At 40.1% G+C, this 21,301-nt stretch overlaps 1 non-coding gene across 1 annotated transcript; it reads right to left on the bottom strand.

Moving 5' to 3' along the window:
* Positions 1-792: 792 nt before the first annotated feature.
* LOC127076949 (small nucleolar RNA R71) lies at positions 793-899 on the bottom strand. Its single transcript, XR_007786955.1, has one exon. It is a non-coding gene; the product is annotated as a small nucleolar RNA R71 (small nucleolar RNA).
* Positions 900-21,301: the final 20,402 nt, after the last annotated feature.

Raw genomic sequence — 21,301 nt, 5'->3', positions numbered from 1 at the left:
GCCAGGAAGGGATGGCGGGCGCCACCTTTGTTAATCACGTTCCCACTAAGTCCCACTAAGGAGAAGTTGGAGGGCACCATGGTCTTTACAAACTGTTGAGAATCTCTATAAGTAGCTCATTTCCTTTTGTTTTCTATCATCCAACTTAGTTTTACAACACTAAGCATATAGTTATCATTTGTAATAGCGATAATCCGTCATATCGGGGGGTTATCGCACCTTTGTGAGATTGAGTTGGGTCACTTCGAGTTGCTGTCGTCTTTAGCTTCAGGAGTCAGAGGTTTATTTTTGTACCAGAATCGAAGCCTCCGTTTGGAGCAGGTTCTTATTTATCGCCATATTTATTTATTTCCCGCATCGCTTTTACTTTATTTATTTTCCGCACTCGCTTTACTTTATTTATTTCCCGCATCGCTTTTACTTTATTTATTTCCCGCATCGCTTTTACTTTATTTATTTCCCGCATCGCTTTTACTTTATTTATTTTCAGCACTCGCTTTACTTTATTTATTTTCTGCACTCGCTTTACTTTATTTATTTTCCGCATCTGCTTTTATTTTATTTATTTCCCGCACTTGCTTTACTTTATTTATTTTACGCACTTTACTCGCTCTCTACGCCTCAAATTCTAACGGTGTTTCACCCGATGCGATCCGTTTAAGATTATTCCCTTTCTCCCTCAGGGATAGAGCACGTTCATGGCTAGATTCACTTCCAGCTAATTCAATAACTACCTGGGAAGACCTTAGGAGAGTATTCCTTGCTAGATATTTCTCCCCTAGTAAGACTGCTGTTCTTCGAAACCAAATAACTAGATTTGCTCAGAACCAAGGAGAATCACTTTTCGAAGCTTGGGAGAGATATAAAGAGCTATTAAGAGTCTGTCCACACCATGGCCTAGAACAATGGCTGATCGTTCATACCTTCTACAATGGACTTCATTATAATACCAAGATGAGCATCGATGCTGCCGCAGGTGGCGCACTGATGAACAAACCTTATCCAGAAGCTTGTGACCTAATTGAGGATATGGCCCAAAACCATTATCAATGGGGAACTGAACGAGCATCAATAGAGAAAAAAGAGACCCAAGGTGGAATACATGAGGTAAGCTCTCTAGACATGATGCAAGCGAAAATGGACGCTTTAGCCCTTAGGATCAAACAAATGTCTACAAACACTAATATTGTAGCAGTAGTCCACACAGAGTGCAAACTCTGTGGATCTAAAGGACACGAATCGGCGGAGTGTAACCTTTTAAACGAACTAAATACCGACCAAGTGAATTACGCCCAAGGTAACCCATTTTCAAACACTTACAACCTTGGACGGAAGAATCATCCGAATTTCTCCTATAGAAACCAGAATCCTATCCAAAATAATGCACCTCAGAGACCGTAAGGTTATCAAGCCCAAAAACCAAACCAACCTATGCAAGCTGTGCCCCAGAAGTCTAACCTTGAGAAGATCATGGAAAGCTTTATATCGGGCCAGACTCAGCAGAATAAAGAATTCCTAAACCAAAACATTCACGTAAACGAACTTATAACGCAATTAGGAACCAAGGTTGATCAGATAATCACTCACAACAAGATGCTTGAAACCCAGATCTCGCAGGTAGCACAAAACCAAGCCCCACAAACTACACCTAGAGGCCAATTTCCTGGACAACCTCAACCAAACCCTCGAGGACAAGCTAACGCTATCTCATTAAGAAGTGGGACCGCGTACGAAGGGCCTCAGAACCCAATAATGAGCGAGTCCAAAACTTCTAAAGAGAATACGCCTACCAACCAAGAAGAGGAACCGGAGGAATCCGAGAAACAAACCAACCAAGAAGGTGAACCCAAGGATAAAACTTACAAACCACCACCCGCATACAAACCACCAATCCCGTATCTGCAAAGACTTAAACAAACCAAAGTCAACAACCAATATCAAAAATTTATAAAAGTGATAGAAAAGCTTCATGTAGAGATTCCTTTCACCGAAGCTATCACCCAAATTCCGTCTTACGCCAAATTTCTTAAAGACATCTTAACTAACAAGCGTAGGCTCGACGATCCAAAACCCTTGGAATACAACTTTATTTCTGAGGATAAACTTGCTAAGAAGGAGAAAGACCCTGGTAATTTTTCTATACCTTGCATTTTAGGAAATCATGTGATCGACAAAACTTTCCTAGACTTAGGCGCTAGTGTAAGTTTAATGCCCTTAGCTGTATGTAAGAGGTTAAACCTAGGAGAATTGCAGCCAACTAAGATGTCCCTTCAATTAGCCAATAGGTCTGTTAAGTATCCTGTAGGCATTTTAGAAGACATCCCAGTTAAGATCGGTCAACTTTATATCCCAACAGACTTTGTGGTCATGGATATAAAAGAAGACGAAGATATCCCTATCCTTCTAGGTAGATCATTCTTATCAACAGCGGGAGCTATAATATATGTCAAAAGAGGGAAATTAACCTTCGAAGTAGGAGACGAAAAAATCGAGTTCATTCTTTCGAAATTCCTGATGGCACCAATTCTAGGAGACGCATGTTATGCGATCGATATCATAGATGAGTGCATAAGAGAATTTGATCAAGGAGAACCTAAGATCGAACCATTTTCAAAACTGAATGAAAAGGGTGACGAGTTAGAGGAAACAGAACCTCACACTAACGAATGTCTGGACCTAACTCCATACCCTTCACCTAATTATCAAAAACTAGCCCAAGAACTTAAGGAACTACCCAAGAACCTAAGATATTAGTTTTTGGATGAAGAAATGAACCGCTCAATAATAGTTAGTGCCACCTTAAACCAAGACGAGACGAATCGACTCTTGAACGTTGTAAGAAAATACCCCTCTGCCTTAGGGTACAACATCTCTGATTTAAAAGGTATTAGCCCATCCATGTGTATGCACCGGATCTCACTAGAGGAGGATTCAAAACCTTCTAGAGAACATCAGAGATGAATCAACCCTATGATGAGCGAGGTGGTGAAGAAGGAAGTCCTTAAACTACTGGAAGCTGGTATAATCTATCAGATCTCTGATAGTAAATGGGTAAGTCCTGTACATGTGGTACCCAAGAAAGGAGGCATCACAGTTATGCAGAACGAAAAGGGAGAGCATGTCGCTAAACGCATAAAAGGTGGATGGCGTATGTGCATAGATTATAGGAAGCTCAATAAGGCAACTAGGACAGACCATTTCCCCCTTTCATTCATAGATCAAATGCTTAAGCGTCTTGCCCGACACTCTTACTTTTGTTATCTTGATGGATATTCTGGATTTTTCTAAATACCCATTCACCCCGAGGATCAAGAGAAAACAACCTTTACCTGTCCCTACGGAATGTTTGCTTACAGACGAATGCCGTTTGGACTCTGTAATGCGCCAGCTACTTTCCAATGTTGTATGATATCAATCTTTGCAAATTATCTCAACGGAATCATGGAAGTATTTATGTACGACTTCTTGGTGTGTGGATTAGACTTTGAAGACTGCCTTATTAACCTTGAGAAAATCCTAAAAAGATGCGTGAAAGTTAACCTAGTGTAAAACTGGGAGAAGTGTCACTTTATGGTCAAAGAAGGCATAATGTTAGGACATATAATATCTGAAAGAGGCATTAAGGTCGATAAAGCAAAAATAGAAGTTATAGAAAACCTTAAACCTCCTAAGACAGTTAGAGAAATCTGTAGTTTCCTTGGACACGCCGATTTCTATCGACGCTTCATAAAAGACTTCTCTAAAATAACAAAACCCCTGATCGACCTTCTGATGAAAGACATCGAATTTATTTTCGATGAGAAATGCATCGAAGCCTTTAACCGTTTAAAACAAGCATTAATTTCAGCACCCATTCTACAAACCCCAGATTGGACTAAACCCTTCGAAATAATATGTGATGCTAGCGATTTCGCTATAGGAGCTGTTTTAGGGCAAAGAAAAGATAAGAAACTACACGTAATATATTACTCTAGTAGAACCCTAGATGCCGCTCAATTAAAGTATACAACAACAGAGAAGGAACTCCTAGCTGTAGTTTTCGTAATCGATAAATTTAGGTCTTATCTTGTAGGATCTAAGATTACAGTCTATACAGACCATGCAACTATCTGTTACCTTCTGAGCAAAAAGGATGCAAAACCTAGATTACTCAGATGGATCCTTTTGCTACAAGAATTCGATTTAGACATTAGAGACAAAAAAGGAACAGAAAACGTAGTTGCTGACCATCTTTCCAGATTAGAGCATTTAAAGCCAGATCATTTACCTATAAATGATGACTTCACCTATGACAAACTAGTAGCTAAGATAGACACCGCTCCCCTTGAACCTGATGGAGACAACCTTGGGACGATTTCAGAAATTAGCAGAGTACCATGGTACGCCGATTTTGTGAACTATCTAGCCGTTGATATCATACCACCTGACCTCAACTATCAACAGAAGAAGAAGTTCTTCAAAGATATAAGACACTTCTATTGGGACGAACCACTCCTTTTCAAAAGAGGAACTGATAACATATTTCGACGTTGCGTCCCGGAAGAAGAAGTCAGAAACATCATAGAGCACTATCATTTTTCACCCTATGGTGGACATTCAAGCACATCCAAGACATACGCTAAGATCCTTCGAGCTGGTCTTTATTGGCCGACATTATGGCGTGATGTCCATGCTTATATTGTCCGATGTGACCGGTGCCAGCACGTTGGAAACATCTCAAGACGTGACGAAATGCCTTTGAAGAACATCCAAGAAGTAGAACTATTTGACGTTTGGGGTATAGATTTCATGGGACCTTTTCCATCTTCATTGGGAAACAAGTACATTTTGGTAGCAGTTGACTATGTGTCCAAGTGGATAGAAGCTATAGCCGCACCTACCAACGACACAAGAGTAGTCATCAAGATGTTCAAGAACAATATCTTTCCCAGATTTGGAGTTCCATGACTTGTCATAAGCGATGGTGGATCGCATTTTATATCCAGAATATTTAATAAACTCCTAAGAAAATATGGAGTGAAACACAGAGTAACAACACCATATCACCCCCAGACTAATGGTCAAGTGGAAGTATCCAACAGAGAGATTAAGCAGATCTTGGAGAAAACTGTGTCAATATCTAGAAAAGATTGGTTTGAAAAGCTAACAGAAGCACTGTGGGCTTACAGAACTGCTTACAAGACCCCCATTGGAACTACACCGTACCAGTTGGTCTACGGGAAATCATGCCACTTACCTTTTGAACTCAAGCACAATGCATATTGGGCCATCAAGACCCTAAATTTGGATTACCTAGCATCTGGCAAGAAGCGAATCCTTGATATTCACAAATTGGAGGAACTTCGCCAGAAGGCTTATGAGAATGCTGTTATAAACAAGGAGAGAACCAAAGCTTGGCACGACAAGAGGATCGTGAAAAAGGAATTTAATATAGGAGACTTTGTTCTTCTCTTCAATTCGAGATTACATCTTTTTCCAGGTAAGTTGCGCTCGAGATGGACGGGCCCCTTTGAGGTGTCCAAAATCCTGAAATCCGGAGCAATTGAAATCCAGAACAACTCCTATAACCCATTCGTGGTAAACAGACAAAGATTGAAGCAATACCAAAGAGGTGACATACCCACAAAATGTCATGACCAAACTCTGACCGACCCTCTAGTTCCTACCTCTAACGTATAAAGTCTGAATCGTCAAGCTAACGACGTTAAACGAGCGCTGCATGGGAGGCAACCCATGACTTCTTTTACTTTACTTTTACTATTTTCAATTTATATTTATTTGTTTTATATGTATGTATATCTATGTGGAGACTAACAGTTATAATATTTGTGATTTCAGGTGTCCTCTGTTTCTAATCTAACTTTTCAGGAATGGAGAATATTGACACTATGCCAGTAATATTTCGTGACCCAGTTCAAGAGCAGCGCTACACCCTGCTTTCACAGCGCCCAATGCTGCCTACTAGATATCCCGACTCGAGCTGTATGGAGGCATTAGGCATTGAGCCTAGTGTCAGGCACTTATGCAATCAGCTACAGTGGGATGGATATACATATGTTATGCACGTGACTTACATGAACCTGACCTTGGAGTTCCTGAGCTCGCTTGTCTACGAGCCTTATGTTGGTCACGCCAGTGATGGAGGATACATTAACTTCAGGTTATTTGGGGCAGAATACACCTTCAACCACAAGTGTTTCTGCGACTTGCTTGGTTTCCAGACTGCCTATGATGCTTCATCCGAGCTCCCTATGAGCTACTTTCTGAGCCGAGACATCGAGAAGTTTTGAAGCGATATCACATGTGGAGGTAGTCCCGACCCTTCAACCCAGATCTCCAACAAGATTCACAACCCTGCTTTCCGATACTTCCAGATGATCATTGCCCACACCTTCTTGGGGAAGAGTGACCCTGATACGCATGTGAGTGCTGAAGAGATCTTCTTCATGTACTGTACCACTCAGTCACATCCGGTAGATTGTGGAGCTTTCTTGATCGAGAGCCTATACCTTAATGCTCGCTCTGCTGCGAGCCTCATTCATGTCGGAAGCACGGTGACTCATATAGCCTCAGCCCTGGGACTCAATAGGAAACTATCTCACCTGACACCTTATTGCAGCTACACCTTGATGGATGTTGATTTCTGTCTGGATCGTGGTTTGATGAGGAGATCCTCTTTCCATCCGGATCAATATAGGCTGTTAATTGAGGGTGAGACCATTCACTACTTCACTTTACTTGACCCTCAGGTGACTTGTGTTATTGATCAGGCCAACTGGGTCTACGCCATAGAAGGGTAGGGAGAGACAGTAGATGCGCCAAAGATTGTATTGATCAGAATTAAAGTCCGTACCAACAATCCTAACCTCCAGACTCCGAGCATGCAATCTGAATTGGTTAAGCTTCGCATGGAGATAGCCGAGCTTCGCCAGGAGCTTGCTGATGTTGCCCTGCAGGTCGGGGTAGCAGTTGCCTCACACGACACCAAGACCGATATGCTACATGATGAGATCGCCGATCTCCGACACCAGATCACGGAGCTTCGAGGCTACGAAGTCGAGGAGACTCCAGTATATCCTGAGCATTGATGCCATCATGGGCCGAGAAATACCGTTTGAATTTCCCTATTTTTCCGTACTTATTATTCATGCCTATTTTTATCGTTTCCTATGACATTATGCTTGCTTTATTTCCTAAGATCTCTGGACTCGTGAATTATTATTGACTCTTCACATACATACATACATACATACATACATACATACATACATACATACATACATACATACATACATACATACATACATACATACATACATACATACATACATACATACATACATACATACATATATATATTATATATATATATATATATATATATATATATATATATATATATATATATATATATATATATATGCATTATATTAATTATTATATTTTTTATGTCCATTATTTTATTTTGTTTTACTGTACTATTTTATTTTGTTTTATTTAATTTTGTTTTACTTTATTTTTTTTTAATATTTTTTTTCATTTTATTTTATTTTATCAAGCTTAAAATCAAAAACAAATAAAAACAGCATTCGTGGATACCTATATACACCCCCCATTGCAAAAATGAAGACGAGAGAAATGAGGCCCAAGAAGCAAACAACACAGCCGACCCAAACCATATCCGAAGACATGGCGGACGCCATAAGCTCCATGGCGGGCGCTGTGACACCCCGATAATAATATGGTAATTATTTAAATTAAGTTAATAATATATTTATTAATTTAATTAGATAATTGGATTATTATTATTATTATTTTGGAATTATTGAATTATTATTATTATTGGAATAATAATCATTTGAAAATATATATAAGCTGGAATAAGTAAAAAGAGTTCATTTTTGGAAAATAAGGTTTTCACGTGAAACTCAGAGAAGCGGCTGAAAGAGGCAGAGCAAGAGGAAGAGCTAGAGAGCAAGGGTTGGAGAACGGAAAAGCTTGAAAGCTCAAAGTTGTCGGATTAACTCAAGTAAGGGGGGTTTATCGTCGTTTAATGGGTATTATGGGTTAGCATGTAATGGGTAGTGATAAACCGTTGAATTGACCCTAATTGGGATTGTTGAATGCTGAAAATTGTGATGGATATGTTGTGTTGAATCTGAAATTGAATCCGTAATTGTGTGAGTCGTGTTTTCCCGAACGTATAGTTTTCTACGGAATTGGAATCGGAGGTCCGGAAGTCCTCTAACGGCGGAAAATGCGGAGAATTCTGCATTCTGCTTTGTGTTAGCGCAGGAACTGCTGTTTTGTCTGCGTTAACCGGTTAACCCAGGGTGTTAACCGGTTAACACTGTTACGAATTGAGAATTAGTGCTGTTTTGCCTGCGTTAACCGGTTAACCCAGGGCGTTAACCGGTTAACACTGATAAGTTTTGGGCAGTAAGCGTGTTTTGCCTGCGTTAACCGGTTAACCCAGGGCGTTAACCGGTTAACACTGTTGCAGTATGGAAAAATTGTTAATTTAAATGTTGTGTACATAATCGATGTTTGGCCTATAGTGGCGTATGATGTAATAGGGATTAATTCCCGCTATTTTGAGCAGTATAGGTATTTGTAGAGTGTGCTAATACTGTGTTCAATTATTTGAGATGATATGATGTTTTGACAAATGTGTTGAGGATGTATGATGATATGCATAATGTTGTGAATGTATATATTATGCATGTATTTGTGAATGGGCTGTTGTATGGCTTAGAGTGTGAGCATGTGTCCATTGTGAATTGTTGTTGATGTTGCATTGCTAGATGATTAGCATGTATAGCATAGCCCTTGGGGTTGTAGCTAATTCCTATGGTGAGGAATTAGTGAGTGAATTATTGTGGATTTGTTGTTGATGTTTGCAGGCTAGGTGATTAGTGTGCATAGCATAGCCTTTGGGGTTGTAGCTAATTCCCATGGTGAGGAATTAGTGAGTGAGTCACTAGATCTCAAATGAGTGGGACTAGTGAGCTTAGTAGCCGTATCTGGATTTGATCGGTGAGCTTGAACTATATGTTCAAGAATAGTCGGTACCGCATGTGTGGGGTCTCATTGCATAATGTATGTATGGCGTATAATATGAATGGATGTATTCCAATATTATACGTGTGGTTGTGTTGACATTGAGTATGAGTATGATTGAGTTGATATTGCCGTTGCTGAATGTGTAATCTGATTTGGGTGATGAAATGTGTTATTTACTTAACATGACATGATAATTTATAATGCTTATTATATCGATTGAGGAACTCACCCTTACAACTATTTTTCAGGTAACGAGCAATGAGTTGAGTAGAAGCTAATGCTTGGAGTCTAGTGTAGTCTCCTTAGTGGGTCGTGCTCTGATAGATGTAACATCGGGATGGGATGTTTTAACTTGTTTTAAATGTTTTATTGTTGGTTATGAACCATTTTACATGTAAAGTTTTACATGAGTGATGAGATTTCTATCCGCTGCGTTTTATGCAAATGCTTATGTTTTGAATTAATAAAAGAGCATGACCGTTATATTGGTGAATGGTGTGAAGTAACTGTGTGACACCCTTGATTGCATATTACTCTGATTGACACATTGTTATTTTGATTAAATAACTGGGGTATTTAGAAGGGTGTTGCATTTTACATGTAATGTGTTGCATGTTTTGAATGATCGATTTGATCTCTATCCGCTGCGTACTGTGCAATATTTTATGTTTGAGTTAAATAATGAGCATGACTAAATATTATGATAAATGGTGCGAAATAATTGTGTGACACCCTTGATTGCATAATTACTCTGATTTATATATGTTGTTATTTTAATTAAATATTTGGGGTATTTTAGAAGGGTGTTACATTAGTGGTATCAGAGCATAGTCGGTCGAGTCGAGTCGTAATTATTCTGTTTCCCCTGTACGGGATAGGTGTTGTGTAACCCTATCAGTACTTATTGTTTTAGCTTGTTGGGTTTTCAGAATAGAGATGGCTGGAAGAGGTAGAGATGATGCTGCGATTGCTGAGGCTCTGGGCATGCTAGCTGGAGTACTTGGAGGGAATCCGAATGTGATGGGAATGGGAGCTGCTCGTCAACTGAGTGAGTTCCAGAAGAACAATCCTCCTATGTTCAAAGGAGCATACGATCCAGATGGCGCTCAGAAGTGGTTGAAGGAGATAGAGAGAATCTTCCGAGTGACTGAGTGTGCCGATAACCAGAAGGTCAGGTTCGGTACGCATATGCTATCAGAAGAAGCTGATGATTGGTGGGTTGCTACCCGCACTGAGTTGGAAACTGCTGGGAATGCTGAAATCACTTGGGCTATGTTCAGAGAGAGATTCCTGAGGAAGTACTTTCCAGAAGATGTCAGAGGAAAGAAAGAGATAGAGTTCTTAGAGTTGAAGCAGGGTAACAAGTCTGTTACGGAGTATGCTGCTAAGTTCACAGAGCTGTCGAAGTATTACACTCCCTATAATGAGGCTGCTGGAGAATTTTCGAAATGTGTGAAGTTTGAGAACGGGTTACGTCCCGAGATCAAGCAGGCTATTGGATACCAACGGATCAGAGTGTTTTCTGACTTGGTTGACTGTTGCAGGATTTTTGAACAGGATTCCAAAGCCAGAGCAGAGAGCTATCAGCAAAGGGTTGATAGGAAAGGCAAGAATCAGAATGATCGTGGAAAACCGTATGCAGCTGGCAAAGGTTTTCAGAAGCAGAGTGGGATGAAGAGGCCTAGTGGGGGAGACTCTAGTGCCCCTGCTAAGTGTTATAGATGTGGTCGGGCTGGACATCGTGTCCATGAGTGTACCAGTGCTGAGATGAAGTGTTTCAAGTGTGGCAAAGGTGGTCATTTGGCTGCAGAGTGCCGGTTGAAGACTGTAACTTGTTTCAACTGTGGAGAGGTGGGTCATATCAGTCCACAGTGTCCTAAGCCGAAGAAGGAGAATCAGTCAGGAGGCAAGGTCTTTGTCTTATCGGGTTCTGAGACTTCTGCAGATGATCGTTTGATCAGAGGTACGTGTTATATAAATGGTGTTCCTCTTGTAGCTATTATTGACACCGGTGCTACTGATTCCTTTATATCTTTGGATTGTGCTGTGAAACTTAAGTTAGAGATATCTGAGATGTATGGTAGTATGGTGATTGATACTCCTGCAAAGGGTTCAGTGACTACTACTTCAGTTTGCTTGGGTTGTCCTTTGAGTATTTTTGGTAGAGATTTTGGGATAGACCTTGTGTGTCTTCCACTAGTGCAGATTGACGTTATCTTGGGTATGAACTGGTTGGTGTTTAACCGGGTTTCCATCAACTGTTTTGATAAGACTGTAATATTTCCTGAGATTGAGGAAGGGAAGAGTTTGTTTCTATCAGCGAGGCAGGTGAATGAGGCAGTAGCGGATGGGGCAGAGTTGTTTATGCTGTTAGCGACTTTAGAGGCTAAAGATAAACTGGCGATTTGTGATCTAACCGTGGTGTGTGATTTCCCTGATGTGTTTCCAAAACAAGTGAATGAATTACCGCCAGAGCGTGAAGTTGAGTTCTCGATTGATTTGGTACCTGGTACTAGACCGATATCGATGGCTCCATATCGTATGTCTGCTGTTGAGTTAGCTGAATTGAAGAGTCAGCTGGAAGATCTGTTGGATAAGAAGTTTAATCGTCCGAGTGTGTCACCGTGGGGTGCACCAGTGTTATTGGTTAAGAAGAAAGAAGGTACGATGAGGTTGTGTGTGGACTACAGGCAACTGAATAAAGTGACGATCAAGAATCAGTACCCTTTGCCGAGGATTGATGATTTGATGGATCAATTGGTTGGTGCGAGTGTGTTCAGCAAGATAGATTTGAGATCTGGGTATCATCAGATACGTGTGAAAACTGAGGATATTCAGAAGACTGCTTTCAGAACAAGGTATGGACATTATGAGTATTCTGTAATGCCTTTTGGTGTGACTAATGCGCCTGGAGTATTTATGGAGTATATGAATAGGATTTTCCATCCGTACCTAGATAGGTTTGTTGTGGTGTTTATTGACGACATTTTGGTGTATTCGAAATCTGAAGAAGAGCATGCTGAGCATTTGAGAATGGTTTTAAGAGTTCTACGAGAAAAGAAGTTATTTGCTAAACTGTCAAAGTGTGAATTTTGGTTAGAAGAGGTTAGTTTTCTTGGTCATGTGATTTCAAGAGGTGGTGTTGCTGTTGATCCTTCTAAGATAGAAGCGGTGTCTAAGTGGGAAGCTCCGAAGTCTGTTGCTGAGATTCGCAGTTTCCTGGGATTGGCTGGTTACTATAGGAAATTCATTGAGGGATTTTCTAAGTTGGCGTTACCGTTGACGATGTTGACTAGAAAGGGGCAAGCATTTGTTTGGGACTCAAAATGTGAAGAAGGTTTCCAAGAGTTAAAGAGAAGGTTGACTACTGCTCCTATTCTGATATTACCGAGTTCGTCGGAATCATTTGAGGTTTACTGTGATGCTTCATTGTTGGGTTTGGGTGGTGTGTTGATGCAGAATAAGCAGGTTATAGCCTATGCTTCGAGACAACTGAGGGTTCATGAGAGGAACTATCCGACACATGATTTAGAGTTGGCAGCTGTGGTATTTGTTCTGAAATTATGGAGGCATTACTTGTATGGGTCAAGATTTGAGGTTTTCAGTGACCATAAAAGTTTAAAGTATTTGTTTGATCAGAAAGAGCTAAATATGAGACAGAGGAGATGGTTAGAATTTCTGAAGGATTATGACTTTGGTTTGAATTACCATCCGGGTAAAGCAAACGTAGTGGCTGATGCATTGAGTCGGAAATCATTGCATATGTCTATGTTAATGGTTAAGGAATTGGATTTAATTGAGCAGTTTAGAGACTTGAGTTTGGTGTGTGAGAGTACTCACAATAGTGTTAAATTGGGAATGTTGAAGTTAACGAGTGGTATTCTGGATGAGATCAGAGAGGGTCAGAAATCCGATGTGCTTTTGGTTGATAAGTTGACTCTAGTGAATCAAGGTCAAGGTGGTGAATTCAGAGTTGATGAGAATGGTGTTTTGAAATTTGGTAATCGGGTGTGTATTCCGGATGTTACCGAACTTAAGAAGAGTATTCTTGAGGAAGGACATCATAGTGGCCTGAGTATTCATCCTGGGGCTACGAAAATGTATCATGATTTGAAAAAGTTATTTTGGTGGCCGAGAATGAAAAGAGAAGTTGCGAGTTTTGTTTATTCTTGCTTGACTTGTCAGAAGTCAAAGATTGAGCATCAGAAGCCGTCTGGGCTAATGCAACCGTTGGCTATTCCAGAGTGGAAGTGGGATAGTATCAATATGGATTTTGTTTCTGGTTTACCGAGGATAAGTAAGAATTTTGAAGCTAATTGGGTGATTGTTGATAGATTGACGAAGTTGGCTCATTTCATTCCGATCAGAATGGATTATCCGTTAGAGAGATTAGCCGAGTTGTATATTGAGAAAATTGTAAGTTTGCATGGCATTTCGTCGAGTATTGTTTCGGACAGAGATCCTAGATTTACATCGAAGTTCTGGGAAGGTTTGCAGAAGGCTTTGGGAACTAAGCTGAGATTGAGTTCTGCATATCATCCGCAGACTGATGGTCAGACTGAGAGGACGATTCAGTCATTAGAGGATCTTTTGAGGGCTTGTGTTTTGGAAAAAGGAGGTGCTTGGGATTGTTATTTACCTTTGATTGAGTTTGCCTACAACAATAGTTTTCATTCGAGTATTGGTATGGCACCGTTTGAAGCTTTGTATGGTAGGAGATGTCGGACACCTTTATGTTGGTATGAGTCCGGTGAGAGTGCTGTGGTTGGACCGGAGATTGTTCAACAAACTACGGAAAAGATTAAGATGATTCAGGAGAAGATGAGAATTGCTCAGAGTCGTCAGAAGAGTTATCATGATAAGAGGAGGAAGTCACTTGAGTTTCAAGAGGGAGATCATGTGTTTCTTCGTGTTACTCCGATAACTGGTGTTGGGCGAGCTTTGAAGTCGAAAAAGTTGACACCTCGATTTATTGGTCCTTATCAGATTTTGGAGAGGATAGGAGAGGTAGCCTATCGTATCGCTTTACCGCCGTCGCTTGCGAATTTGCATGAGGTTTTTCATGTGTCTCAGCTGAGGAGGTACATTCATGATCCGTCGCATGTAGTCCAAATAGATGATGTACAGGTGAGAGATAACCTGACTGTTGAAACATCACCTATGAGGATTGAGGATCGAGAGTTGAAGCAGTTGCGGGGTAAAGAGATTGCCTTGGTGAAGGTAGCTTGGGGAGGACCAGCAGGTGGCAATGTGACTTGGGAACTGGAGAGTAAGATGAAGGAGTCTTACCCAAAGTTGTTCGCTTGAGGTATGTTTTCGAGGACGAAAACTCTTTTAGTGGGGGAGAGTTGTGACACCCCGATAATAATATGGTAATTATTTAAATTAAGTTAATAATATATTTATTAATTTAATTAGATAATTGGATTATTATTATTATTATTTTGGAATTATTGAATTATTATTATTATTGGAATAATAATCATTTGAAAATATATATAAGCTGGAATAAGTAAAAAGAGTTCATTTTTGGAAAATAAGGTTTTCACGTGAAACTCAGAGAAGCGGCTGAAAGAGGCAGAGCAAGAGGAAGAGCTAGAGAGCAAGGGTTGGAGAACGGAAAAGCTTGAAAGCTCAAAGTTGTCGGATTAACTCAAGTAAGGGGGGTTTATCGTCGTTTAATGGGTATTATGGGTTAGCATGTAATGGGTAGTGATAAACCGTTGAATTGACCCTAATTGGGATTGTTGAATGCTGAAAATTGTGATGGATATGTTGTGTTGAATCTGAAATTGAATCCGTAATTGTGTGAGTCGTGTTTTCCCGAACGTATAGTTTTCTACGGAATTGGAATCGGAGGTCCGGAAGTCCTCTAACGGCGGAAAATGCGGAGAATTCTGCATTCTGCTTTGTGTTAGCGCAGGAACTGCTGTTTTGTCTGCGTTAACCGGTTAACCCAGGGTGTTAACCGGTTAACACTGTTACGAATTGAGAATTAGTGCTGTTTTGCCTGCGTTAACCGGTTAACCCAGGGCGTTAACCGGTTAACACTGATAAGTTTTGGGCAGTAAGCGTGTTTTGCCTGCGTTAACCGGTTAACCCAGGGCGTTAACCGGTTAACACTGTTGCAGTATGGAAAAATTGTTAATTTAAATGTTGTGTACATAATCGATGTTTGGCCTATAGTGGCGTATGATGTAATAGGGATTAATTCCCGCTATTTTGAGCAGTATAGGTATTTGTAGAGTGTGCTAATACTGTGTTCAATTATTTGAGATGATATGATGTTTTGACAAATGTGTTGAGGATGTATGATGATATGCATAATGTTGTGAATGTATATATTATGCATGTATTTGTGAATGGGCTGTTGTATGGCTTAGAGTGTGAGCATGTGTCCATTGTGAATTGTTGTTGATGTTGCATTGCTAGATGATTAGCATGTATAGCATAGCCCTTGGGGTTGTAGCTAATTCCTATGGTGAGGAATTAGTGAGTGAATTATTGTGGATTTGTTGTTGATGTTTGCAGGCTAGGTGATTAGTGTGCATAGCATAGCCTTTGGGGCTGTAGCTAATTCCCATGGTGAGGAATTAGTGAGTGAGTCACTAGATCTCAAATGAGTGGGACTAGTGAGCTTAGTAGCCGTATCTGGATTTGATCGGTGAGCTTGAACTATATGTTCAAGAATAGTCGGTACCGCATGTGTGGGGTCTCATTGCATAATGTATGTATGGCGTATAATATGAATGGATGTATTCCAATATTATACGTGTGGTTGTGTTGACATTGAGTATGAGTATGATTGAGTTGATATTGCCGTTGCTGAATGTGTAATCTGATTTGGGTGATGAAATGTGTTATTTACTTAACATGACATGATAATTTATAATGCTTATTATATCGATTGAGGAACTCACCCTTACAACTATTTTTCAGGTAACGAGCAATGAGTTGAGTAGAAGCTAATGCTTGGAGTCTAGTGTAGTCTCCTTAGTGGGTCGTGCTCTGATAGATGTAACATCGGGATGGGATGTTTTAACTTGTTTTAAATGTTTTATTGTTGGTTATGAACCATTTTACATGTAAAGTTTTACATGAGTGATGAGATTTCTATCCGCTGCGTTTTATGCAAATGCTTATGTTTTGAATTAATAAAAGAGCATGACCGTTATATTGGTGAATGGTGTGAAGTAACTGTGTGACACCCTTGATTGCATATTACTCTGATTGACACATTGTTATTTTGATTAAATAACTGGGGTATTTAGAAGGGTGTTGCATTTTACATGTAATGTGTTGCATGTTTTGAATGATCGATTTGATCTCTATCCGCTGCGTACTGTGCAATATTTTATGTTTGAGTTAAATAATGAGCATGACTAAATATTATGATAAATGGTGCGAAATAATTGTGTGACACCCTTGATTGCATAATTACTCTGATTTATATATGTTGTTATTTTAATTAAATATTTGGGGTATTTTAGAAGGGTGTTACAGGCGCCATGACGTAACAGTCAGATTTACCTTTTTCCACTATTTATACCTTTTTCAACCTTTCCAAAACCTATTCTCTTCTTCTCCAAACTCCACCAAATTCATAAAAATTTCCAATCTTCTCACTTTCACTACAAACCAACAATTCTCCATTTTCACTTCTTCAACTCTCCACCAAAAATCCATTAAATCCCATTTTCTCTTTTCTTTTCTATAAATACTCATTTTTTTTCTACAACCACCATTAATGGCCAAAATGGAGTTTAACGACATCACTCTTCGTGGAGGAAAGCCCGGTGAACGACAAAATAAAATTTTGCAAAGATTGCAAACTCGGGAGATCCTCTCTACCAGGTATGTCGACGAAGACGGTTTGTACACTCTAGGCACATATCATAGTGTATTCCACATGCTAGACAATTTAGGATTACATGATATTTTTGCTAGTAAAGCGCCCACCTACGATAGGCTCACTAGAGAATTTTTAAGTTCTCTGATTTACATTGTCCATCTTGGCACTGCTAGCACGGTAGGTACCGTTTATTTTAGGATGTTGCAGAATACGAGTACACTACCGATGCTTTAGCGGGTTTGCTCGGAATGCCCTATGGTGATGATGATATTTGTGAGACGCCCGTAGATGCTGAATGGGCACTCGAGACATTTACTTTTTGTAACCGATTATCTAATGTGAATGTCACTTCCTTTGAAGGAATTTTGGCTTCTAATATCCATAACCCGACCATACATATTTTTAGATACCTTTTGGCATGTACTATATTTAGCCGGGAAAATTCTAACAAAGTAAATGCCCGAGAATTGCTATTTTTACAGGGGTGCCTCACCAATCGCAGGATCAATCTTGTTCCTTTCATGTTGGCCCATATGTCTGCCATCCTTAAGAAAGGAGGAACCATCTCTTTCGGTGGTTTGATTACCTCCATTGCTAGAGCGTTGAATCTACACGCTGAGTTAGCCACCTTGGAACCACTCCATCACCGCACCATTAACTTGAAGTTTTTTAAAGATATGAAATTATGCAAGGTGCGGCGAGAAGGTGGTTTCTACCTTATGATACATGGTGCAGCTGTACCCAGCGTTGTCCTACCTTGCTCTCAGTGTACGGATGTGCGACATGCAAGGAATTGGACATACGATCTTGATGCTCCACCCTTTACCGGTCATTTACCACCTAACGTTCCTATGGACGAAGGGAATGGGACCGATGATGAGTATGACCGACGCGACCAGTCACCGACCATGATATTCCTGCTGCATCACCTGCACACACCGCACCTTCTGTTGGTGTAAGCCCTAGAGGCCAATACTTTTGGTACTTGTATCGAATTATTTGTTAATAATAAAAGGCATTTTCTTTATTATGGTTGATTAATAAAGTCCCTGGAATAGATAGTCCGTTTAATGTATTAAGTGTGACTTAATCATGAGAGCACATTAAACATAAGGACATTATTCTTAAAGTATCCGTAGTCGAGCTTTAGTGTGAAGTGGGATAACATTAAAGCATTAAGACTATTATGTTTGTAGACTGATGATCACATCTCATGGATCATGGATAAAGAGTTATCAAGTCTTAAACATAGGTATGAATATTAGGAGTAATATTTATACCGGATTGACCCGCTATGAGAATACTATATAGAAAGTTATGCAAAGTGTCATAAGTTATTCTCATGGTGATAATAGTGTATACCACTCTTTGACCTGAAACCACTATGGATCCTAGATGTAGAGTCGAGTGCTTTATTGCTGATCCAACGTTGTCCGTAATTGGATAACCATAAAGACAGTTGATGGGTACTCCACAAAGCATGCTGAGGGACATGAGTGTCCTAGATGGAATTTTCCCATCCTGCGTAACAAGATAAATGTCTATGGGCCCAATATTGAACTGGACAAGGATGACACGGTCTATACCTTGTGTTCAATATAGACATAAGGGCAAAGGGGTAATTATACACATAATTATTATCACAGGAGGTTTTGTCAGATCACATGACATTTTCGTGTCTTGGGTAGCAGTGATGTGTTGCTAGATACCGCTCACTGTTTATTATGTTAAATGCGTGATTTAATATAATTATCAACATCGCGAAAACCTACAGGGTCACACACAAAGGACGGATTGATGAGAGATAGAGTAACTAAGGAACATCGTAAGGTACGGTGCACTTAAGTGGAATACGAAATATGGTAAGGTACCAAATACTTAAGTGATTTTGGCATATTATGAGATATGGGCCAAAATACACTTAAGTGGGCTTTTTGGCTTGAAGCCCACACAAGTGGTTCTATAAATAGAGCTCTTGTGCAGAAGCATTGTATGTGAATACAACACAACTGAAGAGTTGGAATTTCGTATCTCTCTTTCTCTCACTCAAAGCCTTCATTTGTACCAGCTAGCACTGAGATTGAAGGAATCTGTTCGTGTGGACTGAGTAGAGACGTTGTCATCGTTCAACGGTCGTGATCGCTCCGTGGATTTGTATCCAAGGTTTTGATCATTACAGGAGATCTGCACCAAAGGTTTGAATCGCCACAAGAGGTAACGATTCTATCACTGATCATGCCCATTCGTAAGGATCACTAAAAGGAGAAATTTTTAAATTCCGCTGCGCCTTGGATGGCAATTCTCCTTCAGTGGTATCAGAGCCACTTACGAAACCATGAATCTGATAACTGTTTTTGTTCTATAATAATATGATTAAAGACAGAATGAACCAAAGATTAAATTGATATCGATCAAGTCATATTGTCATACCCCAAAATTTGCCCATTAATATTTTAAGACATTTTTCAGGGCATTCTGACTCATTTTTATGACACTGATCTTAAAGGAACAAAGGTCCAGCTCACGAATGGCCCAATCCAGAAAATGGCCCAAACTGGCCTGTTCGCTACACGTTCGCTACACGCTCGCCTAGCGAACGTTCGCTACACGTTCGCTACACGCTCGCCTAGCGAACGTTCGCTACACGCTCGCCTAGCGAAGCTGACAGACAACAGAAAATTTCGGGCTTCATTCTGAGCCCATTAGGTCATCAAAGGAGTATTATAAATACCCCAACTCCAGAACGAAAAAGGGAGAACGAAAAACCGAGACGGAGAGGGACGAAAGCCCTGGCACAGAAACCCTGGAGGCTACTTTAGAGAGTTCCGAGTGAATAAACCCTGAAGGCCGCTCCTCCGCTCCGAAGCTACCGCCGCCCAACTCCATCCGATACCAAAAGTGATCAGTCTCTCCAACATAGCAGCTTAGTTGCAAAGCAGGTTTGCGCATCACTATTGTTTTATGCTTTTAATCGGTAATCGCTATATACATAAAGCATCATGATTGAAGTTTCGAATATGTAATTTGATTTCACATACGAATTTAAATATGCTTGAATATCATGAATGTTTGACCATACTATTCCTGTAATCAAATGCCATAAAAGTTCAGGTTTTCGGAGGTCATGCTGCTGTCAAACTCCAAACCCGTGGCCGCTCGCTAGCACATCGCTAAGCGAGCCTGTAGCGAGCATTCGCTGGGCCTTCGCTAGGCGAAGCAGAGGCGAACGGGACAGTGGCTGCTTTGTTTCTTTTCTATTCTGCCTTATGTCTATCTAACCAAGATTTATTATAATTCTGCATCATTTGGCCTGAGATTATGACTGTTGTGTTGTAGTGCAATTTTCAATTGTACTTTACTTTGATGCTCTAACCCGTGTGTTGAATTGTGCAAAGGTTTACATATTCCCGAGGAAACGGCCGGCTAGGTATCCCACTTTATGTGTGGGAGATCCTTATGGAGATTCACCCTGAATCACTCAATTGATTTTAATGTATTAATTTCATGGCGAAGATCCACCCTAATGGCTTAATTGATCTTAATGTATTGATTTTAATATGGACCTAATTACTTGATCGACTACGGCTATCTAATTAATTGTGGAACTTTGTCTTTAAATAAGTGATCTTGGACCTCTCTTTTGTTACCCTACGATTACGGTATTATGGTCATGTCCCGCGAATATGGGGATCCACTTAGCAAAGACCCTTCGGTTAAATCATCATAGTCCCTCGAATGTTGCCTTTGTCCCTCGATGACCCTTCGGTGTAGCCTACGGTTAAATGATGATAGTCCCTTCGAATGCTAAGGTATCCTCACAACTGTTGCCTTCGGTGACCAATCAATGACCCTTCGATGACCCTTCTACATCCAAAGGATAAAACTGCTTACTTCTCAATAGTAAGGACAGTTTTACCCTCATAAGGATAGGAAATGCCCGGAAAGACCTCGGATAGGTATAACTCTTAATTGCTTATTCACAATTTAAAACTACTTTTCACACCTTACACCTTTCAAAACCTCCATTAGAAAATCACCACTTGGCATACATTCGCACTAGAATCATTGTCGAGTTATATTTTTCTAAACTATTTTCAAAACTAAACGAGATAACCACTTTGTATACATTCATTCAAGAATCATTACAAAGTTAAATTCTCCTTTTCAAAACATTTCCTACACATCTCTCAAACACTTTTTCAAACTAGAAAAACATAAATGATTGAGCAATTAAGAGCCCATGGATAACCATGGATACAAAGGGTGCTAATACCTTCCCTTTGTATAATGTACCTCCCGAACCTAAGAATCTAAATTAAGGTCTTTCCTGTTCTTTTCCACCTTTCCTTATTGGATAAAAGAAAAGTCGGTGGCGACTCTTGCTAA

Source organism: Lathyrus oleraceus, chromosome 4 (genome assembly GCF_024323335.1).
Source record: "Lathyrus oleraceus cultivar Zhongwan6 chromosome 4, CAAS_Psat_ZW6_1.0, whole genome shotgun sequence".
Lineage (NCBI taxonomy): Eukaryota > Viridiplantae > Streptophyta > Magnoliopsida > Fabales > Fabaceae > Lathyrus > Lathyrus oleraceus.
This window is presented reverse-complemented; position numbering and strand designations above follow the sequence as displayed.